Below are 15,834 nucleotides of genomic sequence, written 5' to 3'. Positions count from 1 at the left end.
TGCGATGTTGATAGTCTTTTTTTGAGAATTTTTTTAGTCTCCCCAATGTACTGCTCTTTACAATGTGCATTCTTACAATGTATTGAATAAACTACATTACTTTGTTTTTCATTTGGCAGCCTATCTTTTGGATGCACTAATTTCTGCCTTAAAGTGTTTATCGGTTTGAAATAAGTAGGAATTTTGTGTTGCCAAAGGACTCTGTAGTTTTTCAGAAACTCCTGCAATGTAAGGTGCTACTCCTCTCCTTTTTGTAGCTTCAGAATTTTTGGTTTCATTCCCTATTCTTTCTTTCTGACATTTGTTAAATGACCACTGGGGTACCCACAGTTTGTGAGTGCTCTCCTGATATGTTTTGACTCCTTTTCTCTACCTTCAACGCTTGTTGGTATTAGTTTAGCCCTATGCTGGACAGTTCTGATAACTACTAGTTTGTGTTGTGAAGGGTGGTTAGAATCGGAAAGTAAGTATTGTTCAGTGTGCGTAGCCTTCCTAAAGACTTCTGTTTTTAGCGCTCTGTCCTCTTTTATAATTACAATCCAAAAAGGCTAGTTGGTTCTCTTTAATGTCCTCACGAGTAAATTTAATGTTGATGTCTATCGAGTTGAGGTGATCTGTGAAGGATTGAATTTCTTGTTTTTTAATTATGACAAACGTATCGTCCACACATCTAAACCAGTGTCTAGGTTTTGTCTCTGGGAAGGATGTGAGGGCCTGTTTCTCCATCTCTTCCATGTACAGATTAGCCACTATGGGTGAAACTGGTGAGCCCATAGCACAACCATGAATTTGTTTGTAGAATTTTTCCCTAACAAATTCAGAATAGCATAACCATGAATTTGTTTGTAGAATTTTTCCCTAACAAATGCCTATGTTCATTGATGGACCACTCCTCTACGACTGAGAGCGTACACAGACTTTTTAGGGTGGGGTGAGCGAAATAACAGATGGCACAAGGACTTTGTCACAGGAGAGGCATCCAGGGAGAGTTCGAGGAACTCACTGGAGCCGAACCGTAGGTTGAGCCAGGGGGATGACGTCGTCGAGGGGTTGTGCCAGCTCAACCGGGACCCCAAAAGCCACATGAGCTGTCGTCTGCTATAGCCCCTAACATTAACAATAAGTTTTTAGCAGCAGCCTTCAGTAGACGAAAATGCTCACTCTCGGTGTGTTGGAAAGGTTTGATTAAATACATGGTTACAGATAAAAGCATAGTGGGCAGACAACAGGTCTTTGGAGTTTTATAAATTCTTTGAATGTGAACAAATTCAATCATAACGTCTTAGACTCAGTGTTGAGGAGCCACAATGGCAGATGAAACTCCCCAGAGCCAGGGAATCTGGCCGAACGCGAGCTCAGAAGCCTAAGCGGTCCCCCTCGGGGCAGAAACAAGGTAGCTCATGACCCATGACAAGTGGTCACGCCAGTCGCTGCCCATAAGACTCGCCCTTAGAGCAGCCTTCAGTTCCCGATGGAACCCACTTTCAAAGTCCAATGCCTCGTGAGTTGAATGTCATAGTGCGATGATTCCTCACTCCCAGGAGCCCAGCAACTGCTGTCCAAAGCCCTTTTGTGAATAGACCTCGGTTAGAGGGTGGGCCAGAATAAGCCACACAACTGGAGCAGTCTCCAGCCTGACCATTATTCTATTCTGGGATCCAGTCTCCATCTCATTTCGAAGAACTCTTTCCCATGACGTCTCTTTGACCGCCTAGCAATTGGTACTGGGCTTTGAAGTAGGTCTGGGTTGTATTGTTGTCGTGGCAAAATGGAGATTACACTGACATTCACCACATTGCTTTGGTTGAACAGGTTGTGTCACGTTTCGGTTTGCGACCAATGGGTGGTACTTTAGGGCCTCACCTGCAGCTGCACAGGTTTTGGTCATTTTGATCAGTGGCAGTTAAAAGGACTCCCGGCACGACCATTCAGTGTCGTGTGTTTTTCGTGTTTTAATGTTTTACTTGTAGTTTTGTTTGCTACTTTGGACCTTTTCATTCTGATGCGTTTGTTGTTTGAGATTTTGTTCCTGCCGACTTTATTTAATACAATTTGGCAAATAGACCGTGGCCTCCTTCCTGTCTGCTTTTATTGGGGTCCACCTCCCATCACTTGAAAATCTTGACAGGATGTTGTGACTGTTTTCCTCAGTCACTTTGGTGAATGTCGCTTGCCCAAAATCAGCTGGCATAAATTCCAGCTCACCTGTGATCCCACTGGGGTCAAGCATTGTAGAACAACTAATTTTATTATGAAAAATGCCCATGTCTGACCATTCATCTTTTCTACACTTAACATGTCTCACCCTCGCCATACCTTTCTTACATTGCTGTCGTTTTATTTAAAATTCTTAGAGTACATAATTTTAAAGGCATTACTGGTATTATAAGTGTTTTTTTAAGGGTTTGAAAATAAATCACATTTTCAAAATGATTTAACCATATCTCCATATACCATATGTCAAGATTGTGTTGGCATCATTCACATTTAAAGCTAATTTATACTTTCAGCCTCAATCTCAGCTAGAAAGTTATCTTTACACCATTCTTTCTTAGTTTATTGATTCATTTTTGCATGTGTGTCTGTTTGTGAGAGACAATGATTCCCGTTGGCAAGTTCTGCTGATATATGGTGCTATTCTCAGTAGTCCATAACTGCAGTTCGGATGATCAGGGTGCTGCTTGAGTCGCCACGTGCAGCAAGAATGGGATGAGCTCCGATTCTTGAGCCTTGGTGGGCTGCTCGAGGGCTTGTTCCATCTGTGCTATCACGCGAGGGGACTTTCCCCTGCAGGACGTGTGTATCTACTGTATATCTCACAATGTAAGTAATGGTGCTTGAAATTCTTCCGACGTTGGCTTCATGCACTGTGCTTGCATAAATTTACAAATGGGGATTGCGCTGGAACGTGTTTGTGTTCTGACATATTTTGCATACATCGAATGAATCTTTTAAATAAGAGACGGCATGCTCTGGTCAGAGAGATTAAAGTTGTTGTCAAATTATCTGCTCACACACACATTATTATTATGCAGGGTGCATAAAGTAGTAGTAACACACACACACACACACACACACACACACACACACACACACACACACACACACACACACACACGCACACACACACGGACACACACTCCCGCCCCCCACACACACAAACACAAACTAATTGGTACATTTTTAAACAAAACTTTCTGACAAAGCCATTGAGACTTAAGTTCATTAGCTCCTTATTATCAAATATAGAGCAGTCACAGAAAGTGAAGTAAAATCCTTTGTGGCCAAAACAAGAACATTAAATCATTAAAGCAGTCAAAATGACCTTTTAAATCCAATCTTTAACCACCACAGTTTGCCGACAAGAATGAAATTATTTTGTCAATGTTAATTAATATCATAACTGTCCTAATTGTCTTGGCTGAGTGTTGGTGACCTAATGTCTCATGCTTGGTATTAGTGGGCATCTCACAGTCATGCCATGAGACAGAGCTCAAACTAATACAGTGGCACCTCCAAAGTAGAATGACACATCATCAACTTCACCATTCTCCCGACAAGTCAAATGACACTTCAAACTGTCATCGTACGTTGTTTCACGCGAGATCACAGCTTTTGTTGCAGTGAAATCCTTACGATACTTCATGAGTAGTGTTCTAAATAGGAAGTAGAGAAGCGATGTGAAGGCTCCACCCTGTTAACTGGATTGTGAATTCTCATTCACTATTTTAATCACACACATTCCAATATTGAAATGGTGGAGCTAGATGAAACTTTTATCCCAATTAAAACATTCAAAGGCCAAATCTGAATATTCAAATTTTCCAGCTTTCATCTCAAAAACAGGTCACTGATGTAATTTTTATTAACTTAAAGAAAATCCGTACAAAAATTCAGCCCTTGCTCTATTTTGTATTCATGAAGTTGAATGTTTGTATATTAACAAGTGGGCCACGCTCAGCTGCTCTTTAGAATTCATTGCCTTTAGTGCCTTGTTTTGTCTTAGCTATATGCCAATTTAAGGGATCACACTGGTGAGCCGCTTTCCAAAAGCTTGCTTTTCTCACAACTGGGTCACTGCTACCCTAACCAATAAGGGATTTCAAACTCTACACTAAGTGACAATCCGGTGGACTCATAGGTCTGTTTTCAAAATGATGGTGGCCATGTCAATGTGACAGTTTCTACCAGGCCTATTTTTAAATCGATTTACTTGTTGAAATATAAATTCTGGCTGGTGCTCGTCTCGCTTGCTATTGGTAATATTAAGAAACGGGGACATGGTAACGTACTCCTGCTTGGTAATGGCACTGACAATGACAATTTTTGTCATTTTACTTTTGTGGGTTTGAAATTTAATTCAATATGTGAATCAAAGTGTTCTTATTCATTGTACAATAACTGCAATGACTAAGACAGAATGGGATGAAGTCGATTCTTCTGTCAATCACTGTTCCGCCTTTTTTAATTCCAAATATAGAAACAAAATTGAACATCCACATTCAAGATGCACACAGCTCACACTCAACATTTAAATGTCGAGGTTACAGTATGTCACTATTGAGTGGTCCTTGTCCTCCCACAAACCAATTTCCAATCATATTCTATGAGTCATCCTTGTTTTCTGAAATGCGCCGGCTTTTTACCTGATGAAGGATTTTTCCTTGAACTGTCCACTTGAACAAGACCCTTGTGACTGGTTTAGATGATGCGTCAGTGTGCTTGGAGGTTGTCATGTTCTATGGATGTCTATTACGTTTTCATACCGATCGCTCCAGAAGGACTCAGTAGTTGTGTCAAAAGAGCTCATTTGGATGTAAACTGCATGAGCTGTGAGGAAGAAATCAAAGTTTAAGATAACAATATTTGTACTGCATAGATGAATATTTACAAAGCAAGTGAACATTCCTGGATTTTTTTTTTGTTTTCTCAAAGCATTTCGCCTTTCTTCTCCATTCCAAAACATGTCAGTGCATCTTAGGTTAAATGAAGAAGTCATTAATAGGTGTGTCTGAATGTGAGTGTGAATATTTGTCCTGAAACCATTTAGGGTTGTACCCTGCCTCTAGGTCGGTCACCTCATTTAGGCAACAGACTAAAAACCTGAAAAGGATTCAGAAATAGACAACAGATGGGAAACGAGAGACAATGTCTTCTTCTTCTTCTACAGGAAACAAAGTCAGTGTCCTAATCTCCATTCTCTTTCTTGAAAGTGAAATGTGACTAACCGTCCAAAAAAGATTTGAAAGACAAGTGGAGGGAGGTGCCACAGGAAGCTGAAGGGTGGAAGGTGGATTTCACTGAGAATGGAATGTAACAATGGTAAGGGAGGAGAAGGTCAAGGAGTATTACCTGTGGAAGCTGAGAAAGAATACGTCATCAAGATTAATTTTAAAAAGTAACATGCAAACTCAAATGGTGGTCTCAGGAGAGCCTACCACTCAAATGGCGGTCTCAGGAGAGCCTAGCACTATTTGTTTGGGTGCCATGGTGTCCTCTTCATATACAGTACACATTTGCTTTCAAGTGACAAGGGGAAAGTACAACTGCTAGTTGCTACTTACTACTGCTAATGGTACTAATATATAGTTTGTGTTCCTCGAGGGTGGACAGTAGTCTACCCCCTAGTCCGTTCACCTGAAAATAACTGGGAAATTGCCCGTGACTGGAATAGCCTTTTATATATCTACAACAAATTGCTGACATTTTGTAAAAAATAATGGTTTTTGAATAGCCAGTCAGCAAGTGTGTGTCCATTGAGCCTTGCTTAATTATCATTATAGTATGATAAAGACACCTGAACCATAACTGGAAATAACTAACTAACTAACTAACTAACTAACTAACTAACTAACTAACTAACTAACTAACTAACTAACTAATATATATATATATATAAGATCCTCGTCTCACCCCCATGGGTAGTGTCTGTCCCCCATTTTAGCTTGGGTCCTTTACCAGAGGCCAGGAAGCTTGAGAGTTCTGCGCAGTATCCGTGCTGTTCCCAGCACTGCGCATTTCTGGACCGAGATATCCGATGTTGTAACCACTCTGTTGCAACCACTCGTCGAGTTTTGGGGTCACTGCCCCGAGTGCTCCGACCCCCACAGGCACGACTGTCACCTTTACCTTCCAGGCTCTCTCCAGCTCCTCTCTGAGCCCTTGGTATTTCTCCATTTTCTCATGTTCCTTCTTTCTGATGTTTCCATCACTCGGGACCGCTACATCCACGACAACGGCTTTCTTTTGCCCTTTGTCTATGACCACGATATCTGGTTGGTTGGCCATTACCATCTTGTCAGTCTGTATCTGGAAGTCCCACAGGATCTTTGCTCGGTCATTCTCTACTACCTTGGGAGGTGTTTCCCATTTTGACCTTGGGGTTTCCAGTCCATACTCTGCACAGATGTTTCGGTAGACTATACACCTGGTTATGGCGCTCCATGTAGGCTTTCCCTGCCAGCATCTTACACCCTGCAGTTATGTGTTGGATTGTCTCAAGTGCCTCTTTGCACAACTTACACCTTGGGTCTTTCCTGGTGTGGTATATCCATGCCTCTATGGCTCTGGTGTTTAGGGCCTGCTCTTCAGCAGCCTGGATGAGTGCCTCTGTGCTGTCCTTTAGGCCAGCCCTCTCTGGCCACTGATAGGACTTCTTGAGATCCGCCACTTCAGTTATGGTTCGGTGGTACATCCCGTGTAGGGGCTTTTCCTCCCATGATTGTCCCTCTTCCAGCACCTCATCCTCTACTCCCCATTGTCTGAGGCATTCTTTGAGTACATCATCCGTTGGAGCCTTCTCTTTGATGTATTCATTGAGCTTGGATGTTTCCAAGCAAATATATATATTTGTTTGGAATATATATATATATATATATATATATATATATATATATATATATATATATATATATATATATATATATATATGGTGGTCGGAGCACTCGGGGCAGTGACCCCCAAACTCGACGAGAGGTTGCAACAGATCCCGGGAACAACATCGGATATCTCGGTCCAGAAAAGCGCAGTGCTGGGAACAGCACGGATACTGCGCAGAACCCTCAAGCTTCCTGGCCTCTGGTAGAGGACCCGAGCTGAAATGGGGGACAGACACCACCCATGGTGGGTGAGACGAGGATTTTATATATATATATATATATATATATAAAGAGCGATATGGGGAGAGAGATAGAGATATTAAGTTTGTTTACCTTCATGCCACTCTGCCTGCTTGCTTATGAAGCCACATGAAGCAAATAAAAAAGCACCTATTAGAAGGAGTGTATAAACCTCCTTTCCAGTACATAAGCATGCAAAGATACATACGCACACACACGGACATATATACACACGCACGCACACACACACACACACACACACACACACACACACACACACACACACACACACACACACACACACACACGCACACAGACGCAGACACACGCACAGACATAAAATCTAAGAGCAACTTAAACTTCTAAATCTCATTCTTCTCAAAGACGTTTGCTCTCATCCATCATTCAGCCTCAATTTTGACACAGCTTATCATTAAAAAACAGACTGTGTATCTGTGACGATGTCTCAGTGTCCGCTTGATGAGCACGCTTCTGTAATATACTTTTTTTCACCCCTCCACCAAAAATGGCGGAGTAATTAATCTTTGCGAGAATTTGGTGTGGGCAACTTTATGCAAAATTGTGACACAAAATCGTGACACCCCAAATATCACCTGATCTGTTCCTGCTCTTGTCTTGGAGTAACGATACCTTGCATTCCATGCTAATCCTCTCTAAATGTAATTGACTTTTCTCACAATTTGACAAAGATATGGTGTGACTTTGTTAAGTAGAACATCAACTTCATCACATTCATTGCTTGGCATAATTGTCTTTTTATGTGTGAGGTCAGGGTGGTGGTAGGTGGGGCTGCATGTAGTAGTGTCTGTCATCTGAGTGTCAACATTTTGTTTGGGTCATCAATCCAGTTCTACTTTGAATGTGTGTATTTTAGCAGCGTGCACACTTTGGTAGAATGAACATGATCCAGCTAGTTTATCTTCTTGTGAGCACTAATTGGTGTTAGATAGTCTTATCTACTTGCTTGTAAAATACTGTAAGGGCAGCAGTAAAACAGCCCTTGTTACTGGACACAAGGAAAGAGTGCTGTAAAAAAATAAAAAAAGTAAAAAAAAAATAAAAATAAAATACGAATTGGGAAAGTGACCAATGGATCTACCGCATTTTGATATTATGGCCTTAATTTGACCAAGAGAATACGCCTCTGTCAGCTCTCAGTCATACGGGAGTGGTCCATCAATGAAAAGGTTTCTTCAGGCGTCATCTGTACCTCTTTGAAGAAACCTTTTCATCGATTTACAAAGAGAAACACAGATTGTCCGAGACAAATTTTCATTTTCTGTGTTGTAAATAACAGCAGTTATGGACAGATACACTTCTTTACTCATTTGTCTATGCACATGCACATTTATAATATAGTTTTAGGTATTGTTGTCATGCTGAATGTGCATTTGTCAAGGTGTCTGTCAGTGTGTATCTCAGAGATTCCTTTTCATTTGCTCTGTGGCTCTTTCACAAAGCAGCTGCCCTGCCCTCTGAGGTTCTATCGCAGCCAATCACTCATCGCATCCCATCACTCATGCTGCAGCTCATCTGGTGTCATTCGTTGAGTCGAGCTCATGTGCTCGAGTCAAGCTCATGTGCTCGGGTCTAATCTATGAAATAATCTCCATGGAATTGCACACGTCCCCCTTCCCAGACATCATTACACCGCATAAACCTGCATGACCTCTGCATTCTCAACATTTTAATCTCATTCTTCACAAATTCTTGCCAAAGGGAAATTTTCCCCTTTGTGACCCCTTTTCACATTTCGCACAATGTCGGGTGAAGCAATAGCTCATCGGACAAATCCCTATTTGATTAAATACAAAAATGTCTTATACACTGGGGCGGCCCGGTAGTCGAGTGGTTAGCACGCCGGCTTTACAGTGCAGAGCTTGTGATTTCAAGACCTGGTCCGGCCTCCCTGTGTGGAGTTTGCATGTTACTGCCGGGCCCGTGTGAGTTTTCTCCGGGTCCTCCGGTTTCCTCCCACATTCCAAAAACATGCATGGCAGGATGATTAAACACTCTAAATTGTCCCGAGGTGAGAGTGACTGTTTTTTGTCTCTGTGTACCCTGCGATTGGCTGGCAACCAATTCAGGGTTTCCACCACCTAGTGCCCGATGACGGCTGGGATAGGCTGCAGCGCCCCCGCGACCCTTATGATAAAGCGGTCTGGAAAATGGATGGATGGATGGACTTATGACACCAGAGTCTGTGATTTAACAGCAACTTTGAGCCATTTCTCATCCAACGTGTAAATTATTTTTAGCGATGGTGATACAATTTCCATTTACTGATTAGCACTAACAAATCATGTTTTGTGTCATGATTTTACAAGTAAGGGACATTTCCATTCAAGAACGCTTATACTGTGACAGCAATGTGATCCAGAGTGTCACTCAAAATTACACCGTTAAGATGCTGAATGATTCCGTCCATCAATCTGCAAGATAATTTCAGGTAGGCTGCTTCTTCAACTCGTGAAAATTTTGGATCTTGTCTTATACTGAGGTTCTGAAAGAGTCATAAAATTGAGATGAAATATGCCAATGGAAAATCTTTACAGAGAAGAGTAGAAATGAATGATAGAGCTGTGGAGCTGGAAGTGAAAACGATGTAGGAATACATTCTTCTTTCTGCTGTGCTGCAAAACAAACACACAAAAAATGCAACTCACTCTGAAGTTATTATTTTCATTATATAAACCAACACGTCCTGCTTCTTGTTAATAGGGCTTGATTTCTAAATATAAATTTCCTGTCTTCTTGCTTTAATCTCACTTTTCCCTGTATTTCTGAAAAACTCTTCTCCCCATTTACACTCTTCACCGTCCTTCCTCTTTGGATTTTTAATGAGTCTACATTTAGCTGGATAATAGAAAAGTTTTTTTTTCCCCAAAGCTTTTACCATGAGCCGCATTCACTTACCACCTTGTACATCCGCCCATATTTGCTGCGCTCATATTTGACGCATTAGTCGACCGAAACCACGTCCGATTTGCTGTTTTTCAAATTATAACACTCTTATTCCATTTGGCACCAAGTGAGATTTTTTGTCAGCATTGAGAAGCCTCTCCAGAATATTTAGACCATCTATTAATTCATTTCATTTTTTGAAGACAGACTTGGAGGTGGGGCTCGCTGGTAAGGACCTGGGACAAGGTCAGGAACCCTCAGAGAAGGTCTTTCTTCAAACTCAGACTGACCTCTGAGACAGGTTGGACACATTGGAGATGCTCGAAGTAAGCCACAGAGTGGGTCTATTTAGAAATAGGGTAAGCCGACTCTGTCAGAATAAAGCACAACCTTATTAAAGCTGTTGTTCTGTGTTTCAACAATATGCATTTGTATGTCTCTGCTGGCATGAAGACAGAAAACATTATTTTTATTTGTACTGCAACAATAAGAACCTTCTGAAAATATTTTACAAAGCCATCGCTGACCCATGACAAAATGGCTTGACCGAGTCATGGAAAGTATTTGCACCTAAGATAGGGACAAACACATTCACACACACACGCGAGTGAGGTACAATGCCAGGAAACACATCGGCTGTGGAAAGGAATGGTTGAAGCATAACAAGTGACGGGGGACCAAACTGCCGAGGTTACGAGAGCCACATGCACGCACGTTTATAGATATATTTTTTCCACCTTCACCTTTTTTTCTCTCATATACGCCTAAACCATATTGTCATACCATGAGTACCCAAACGCAAATCCATTATCTGTACTGCTTATTCCTCACTAGGGTCGCAGGGGGTGCTGGAGCCTATCCCAGTCGTCTATGGTCAGTACGCGGGGGACACCCTGAATTGGTTGCCAGCCACACGCAGGACACACAAAGACAAACAACCATTCGCTCTTACCCTCTCACCTCAGGACAATTTTTGAGTGTTCAATCAGCCTGCCATGCATGTTTTTGGAATGCGAGAGAAAACCAGGGAACCCGGAGAAAACCCATGTGTGCCCGGGAGGACATGCTAATTCCACACAGGGAGGGTCTTGAACTCACAACCTCTGCACTGTGAATCTGGTGTGCCGGGCCACCCTCCTTGAATGTTGTTGACTATATTTTAAGTTTTCATTAATGGGAATTTTCTTCTTCATGGCCTCAATGTAACTTGACATAAATAATCTTGCCTTGAAAAGAATATACATATAATATAGTAGAACTGGCTGACAGACTGACGGACTGGTGAAATTTACAGACGAAAGCAATGATGGAAATGTTAAAAAATAAAATGACAATGTCAGTTTTGATCGACGTGAAAATAAAATGATGGACTGACCGTGACGGATGAGTAGTCAGGATGCTGACGGATGATGAATAATAGCAGCATATTATAAAATGCACACCTCTGTTTGAAAGTGATGAGTGCTCGTGTAAATTATGAATAAATATAAAGCCAAACAAGCAGTAAAACTACTAAATACAAGTTGCTTTATTCCACACGCTGCTTCCAACTCACTGTGGTTCCTCCACATTTTCACTTCGAGATAGGAATCTAATCTTTAATATAATTAAATTATACTCAATAGCCTTCATTATGATGCAGGAGTGACCTACTTTTCTTTCCTCTTCTTAATCCTCTGCAGTCACTCTTGTGGTTTTCATGGCTTCCTCTCCTGTTGGCTGAAAGGTGATGAAGGGTCATCACAGATCGGGCTGTTCGTGGGCAGCAGCGCACACACATATGCACACACAAACACGCACGCACACGCACACACACACACACACACACACACACACACACACACACACACACACACGCACGCACACGCACACACACACACACACACACACACACACACACACACACACACACACACACACACACACACAGTGCATTGATGTATTATTAACGGAACCCATCCCTTTCCTGGTGAAAGGTGTGTGTTCGTGTGTGTGTGTTTGTGTGCGTGCGTGCGTGCGTGTGTGTGTGTGTGTGTGTGTGTGTGTGTGTGTGTGTGTGTGTGTGTGTGTGTGTGTGTGTGTGTGTGTGTGTGTGTGTGTGTGTGTGTGCGTGTGCGTGTGTGTGTGTGTGTGTGTGTGTGATGAGCGTGTTACCAGGTGGTTAAAAATATGGTGAACAGAATCAAGCTACTGTTTTTGAATGTATATTTGTTAAGTTAGCATTTTAGGGGCGGTGCGTTGCGTATGGGCTCAAAGACATTTTGTTTGTCACTGATCTCATACAGTTTTAAAGCTTGTGTTTGAATGATCATGTCATATGTTTTAAAGCTTTGCTCCTGGTGGATAAGGTCATTGACACACGGGTAATACATGTATACACCATACGTGAGGCTTAGGATCTGGAGTTAAAATGAGATCGTGGGCTATAATATCAGGTTGTTGGTATTGAGTGTACTTGATGGGACACACAGGAGTGATGAGACAAAACCAAATGATGCGTGCAAAGGATACAAAGGGAGAAAGATGACCACCTTGGAGCAAATGACAGAAAGCAGAGGTGGCAATGGTCCTGGTTAAATGGAGATATAAAAAAGTTAAAAACAAACATGGTGGTTCCTTGCCACAGAGTGATGTGGGGTTAAGATATTTGCAGAAATGAGAGGAGAGATTGACTGATTATCTATGTATGGCCTGAACGATATACATATTTACCGTATTTTTCAGTGTATAAGGCGCATCCAAAAGCCTTAATTTTCTACCAAAGATGACCCCGCGCCTTATACGCAGGTGCGTCTTATATGTGAAATAATATTGAGCCACAACAGGTCTCGCAATTACTGTCAGCAGTCACCAACTCCATTTACTCCTGTAGGAGGAGTATTGCGTAACCCCAGCCTTTACTGAAGCGCCTTATAGTGTGGTGTGCCTTATATTTGGAAAACCTTTATATACGTATTTAGATATTATATTTGGATTGGATCTTTGGATTTTTTTCATTGATTAAAGATGTGCCTTATAGTCTGGTGCACCTTTTTCTGGAAACATTTTTAAAATAGACAATTCATTGGGGATGCGCCTTATACTTCGGTGCACCTTATACACCGGAAAGTACGGTAGAATTAATTATATTTGTTTTGTTTTGTGTGTGTGTGTGTGTGTGTGTGTGTGTGTGTGTGTGTGTGTGTGTGTGTGTGTGTGTGTGTGTGTGTGTGTGTGTGTGTGTGTGTCCAGACCTGCCGCCAATCACGAGCCTCGACATCCCACCATCTTTTTCAGAGACCAGGCAAGCCATCATGAGCCTTAAGAACAGCAAAAGTGCTGGACCTGATGGCATCCCTGCAGAACTTTACAAACACGGAGGTTATCTCCTCACGCGTCATCTGCACCTCCTTATACCAAACATCTGGGAACATGGGAAGCTCCCACAGGACTTGAAGGACGCCAACATCATTGTAGTCTCATTGTAGGGACAAAACAGCCTGTGGGAATAGCCGAGGAATCTCTCTCCTCCACCAGTAGGCTGGTCAAGCATCTCTCCGAGTCTGTGCTTCAAGAAACGCAGTCTGGTTTCCGGAAGACAATATCTACCCCATATATTATTTTTGTATTAAGGCAGCTTATGGAGAAGAGCAGAGAACATCACCTGGACCTCTACATAGCCTTCATAGATCTCAACAACGCATTTGACACCGTCAACCATGAGTTGCTATGGAAAACCTCTCCAAACTTGGGGTACCACCCAAGTTTTTTTGCATCCTCCAGCAGCTGCATGATGGGATGCAAGCTAGAGTACTCTTCGGAGAGCTCCAGTCAGAGCTCTTCGGGGTTTCTTTGCATCCTCCAGCAGCTGCATGACAGGATGCAAGCTAGAGTACTCTTTGGAGAGCTCGAGTCAGAGCTCTTCGGGGTGAACGCTGGGGTGAAGCAGGGCTGTGTCTTGGCTCCAGTGCTCTCTAATATCTTCCTCTCTGCCGTCACGTGCCTATTTCACAAAGGCATCGGACATGAAGATGGCATCCGGGTGGAGTACCGCCTCAATGGAAATCTTTTCAACATCAGACGGCTCCAGGCCCTCACAAAGACTAATATCTGCCACATCTGCGAACTTCAGTATGCTGATGACTGTCGTGTACTAGCTCACAGCTCAGAATCTATGCAGCATGCTCTCAACACCATTTCTAGCTTGTACCAGTCTTTTGGTCTCCACATCAACATCAAAAACACAGAGCTGTGGTGGTGTGGTAGTGTCTCCAACTCCCACACCACCCAGCCTTCACATCAATGGCATTTCACTAAATTCGTGGATCATTTTACCTACCTTGGCTCCACTTTGTCTTCCGATTGCTCCCTTGACATTGAAGTACACAGTCGTATAAATAAAGCCTCGTCTTCGTTTGGTCGTTTACGCAGCAGAGTCTTTTCGAACCGAAACCTGGAACCAAGATTGCCGTATACAACGCAGTGTGTCAGTCCACTCTCCTCTATGAGGCAGAAAATGGACCACATACCGCCGGCACATGACTACCGTTGAGGCCTTCCCTATCCGGAGCCTGCAGAAGATCCTTGGCCTGTCCTGGGAAGATCGAGTTCTCCACTCAGACATCCTTCAGTGCACAAAATCTATCTGCATGGAAGCGGCAGTTGCAAAGAAACACCTTCAGTGGATTGGACACACCATCAGCATGCCCGATCACCACCTGCCCCGCCAAGTCCTCTATGGACAGCTGAAAGATGCGAAGCGCTCTGCAGAGGGCAAAAGCGACACCTCAAGGACTACACCTGTCACGGTTTGCAAGGTGGTGATGGCGGGTGCGGATCCCAAAAAGCAGGCAGGAGGGAGCACATGGTTGTGTTTGATAAATTGTATTAAAATAAAGTCTGAACAGAAAAAATACAAAGTATCAAAAGAAAACCAAGATTAAAAGTCCGCCAAGGATAAACGAACACATACACTGCACACAATGCATACAATTGCATACAACAGCATACAATGCGTTCAACATCATACAACAGTGCATCAAACAACAATGACATTCAATAATTACCCGACACCGAATGGTTGTGCCGGGGGTCCTTTTGAGTGTCACTGATTGGAAACGACCAGCACCTGCGCAGGTGCAGGCGGGGCCGACAGCGCCCCCCGTTGGTCGCCAACCAGATCATGACAACACCAGGGACCTCCTCAAACGAGCCATCATCAACACCACGCAGCTCGAAACTTTGGCCTCCAACCGACAAACCTGGCAGACCACTTGTGCCAGGATAGTCTCTGAAATACATCAAATCCACCAAGACAGACAATTTGAGAGACACATTCAACGGCACCAGCGGGCGGCTGGTACCCGCCTGGCATCCGGCCTCCCATGTTCCACCTGCGGACATGTCTGCGGCTCAAGGATTGGGCTCTATGCCCATGAGAAGTGGCACCAGCGACACTGTCGCTAACCCCCCCCCCCCCAACATCCCCTCCCTTGGAGCAAGCGTCATCATCACCTATGATGGACAGCTAACGGTCAACGGTGTGTGTTTGTGCGTGTGTGTGTGTATGTGTGCGTGTGTGCGTGTGCGTGCGTGTGTGTGTGTGTGTGTGTGTGTGTGTGTGTGTGAGAGAGTGTGTGTGTGTTTGTGCGTGTGTGTGTGTGTGTGTGTGTGTGTGTGTGTGTGTGTGTGTGTGTGTGTGTGTGTGTGTGTGTGTGTGTGCGTGTGTGTGTGTGTGTGTTGTAAGTATTCTTGGTGCAAAAAGTGCTATAGCTCAGTTGTCACAACATAAAGTGAGCAAAATCTTGAGGAT

This window comes from Hippocampus bargibanti, linkage group LG14, assembly GCF_051943395.1.
Source record: "Hippocampus bargibanti isolate YZ-2025 linkage group LG14, ASM5194339v1, whole genome shotgun sequence".
NCBI lineage: Eukaryota > Metazoa > Chordata > Actinopteri > Syngnathiformes > Syngnathidae > Hippocampus > Hippocampus bargibanti.
The sequence above is the reverse complement of the archived record's forward strand: the minus strand, read 5'-3'. Positions refer to the sequence as shown.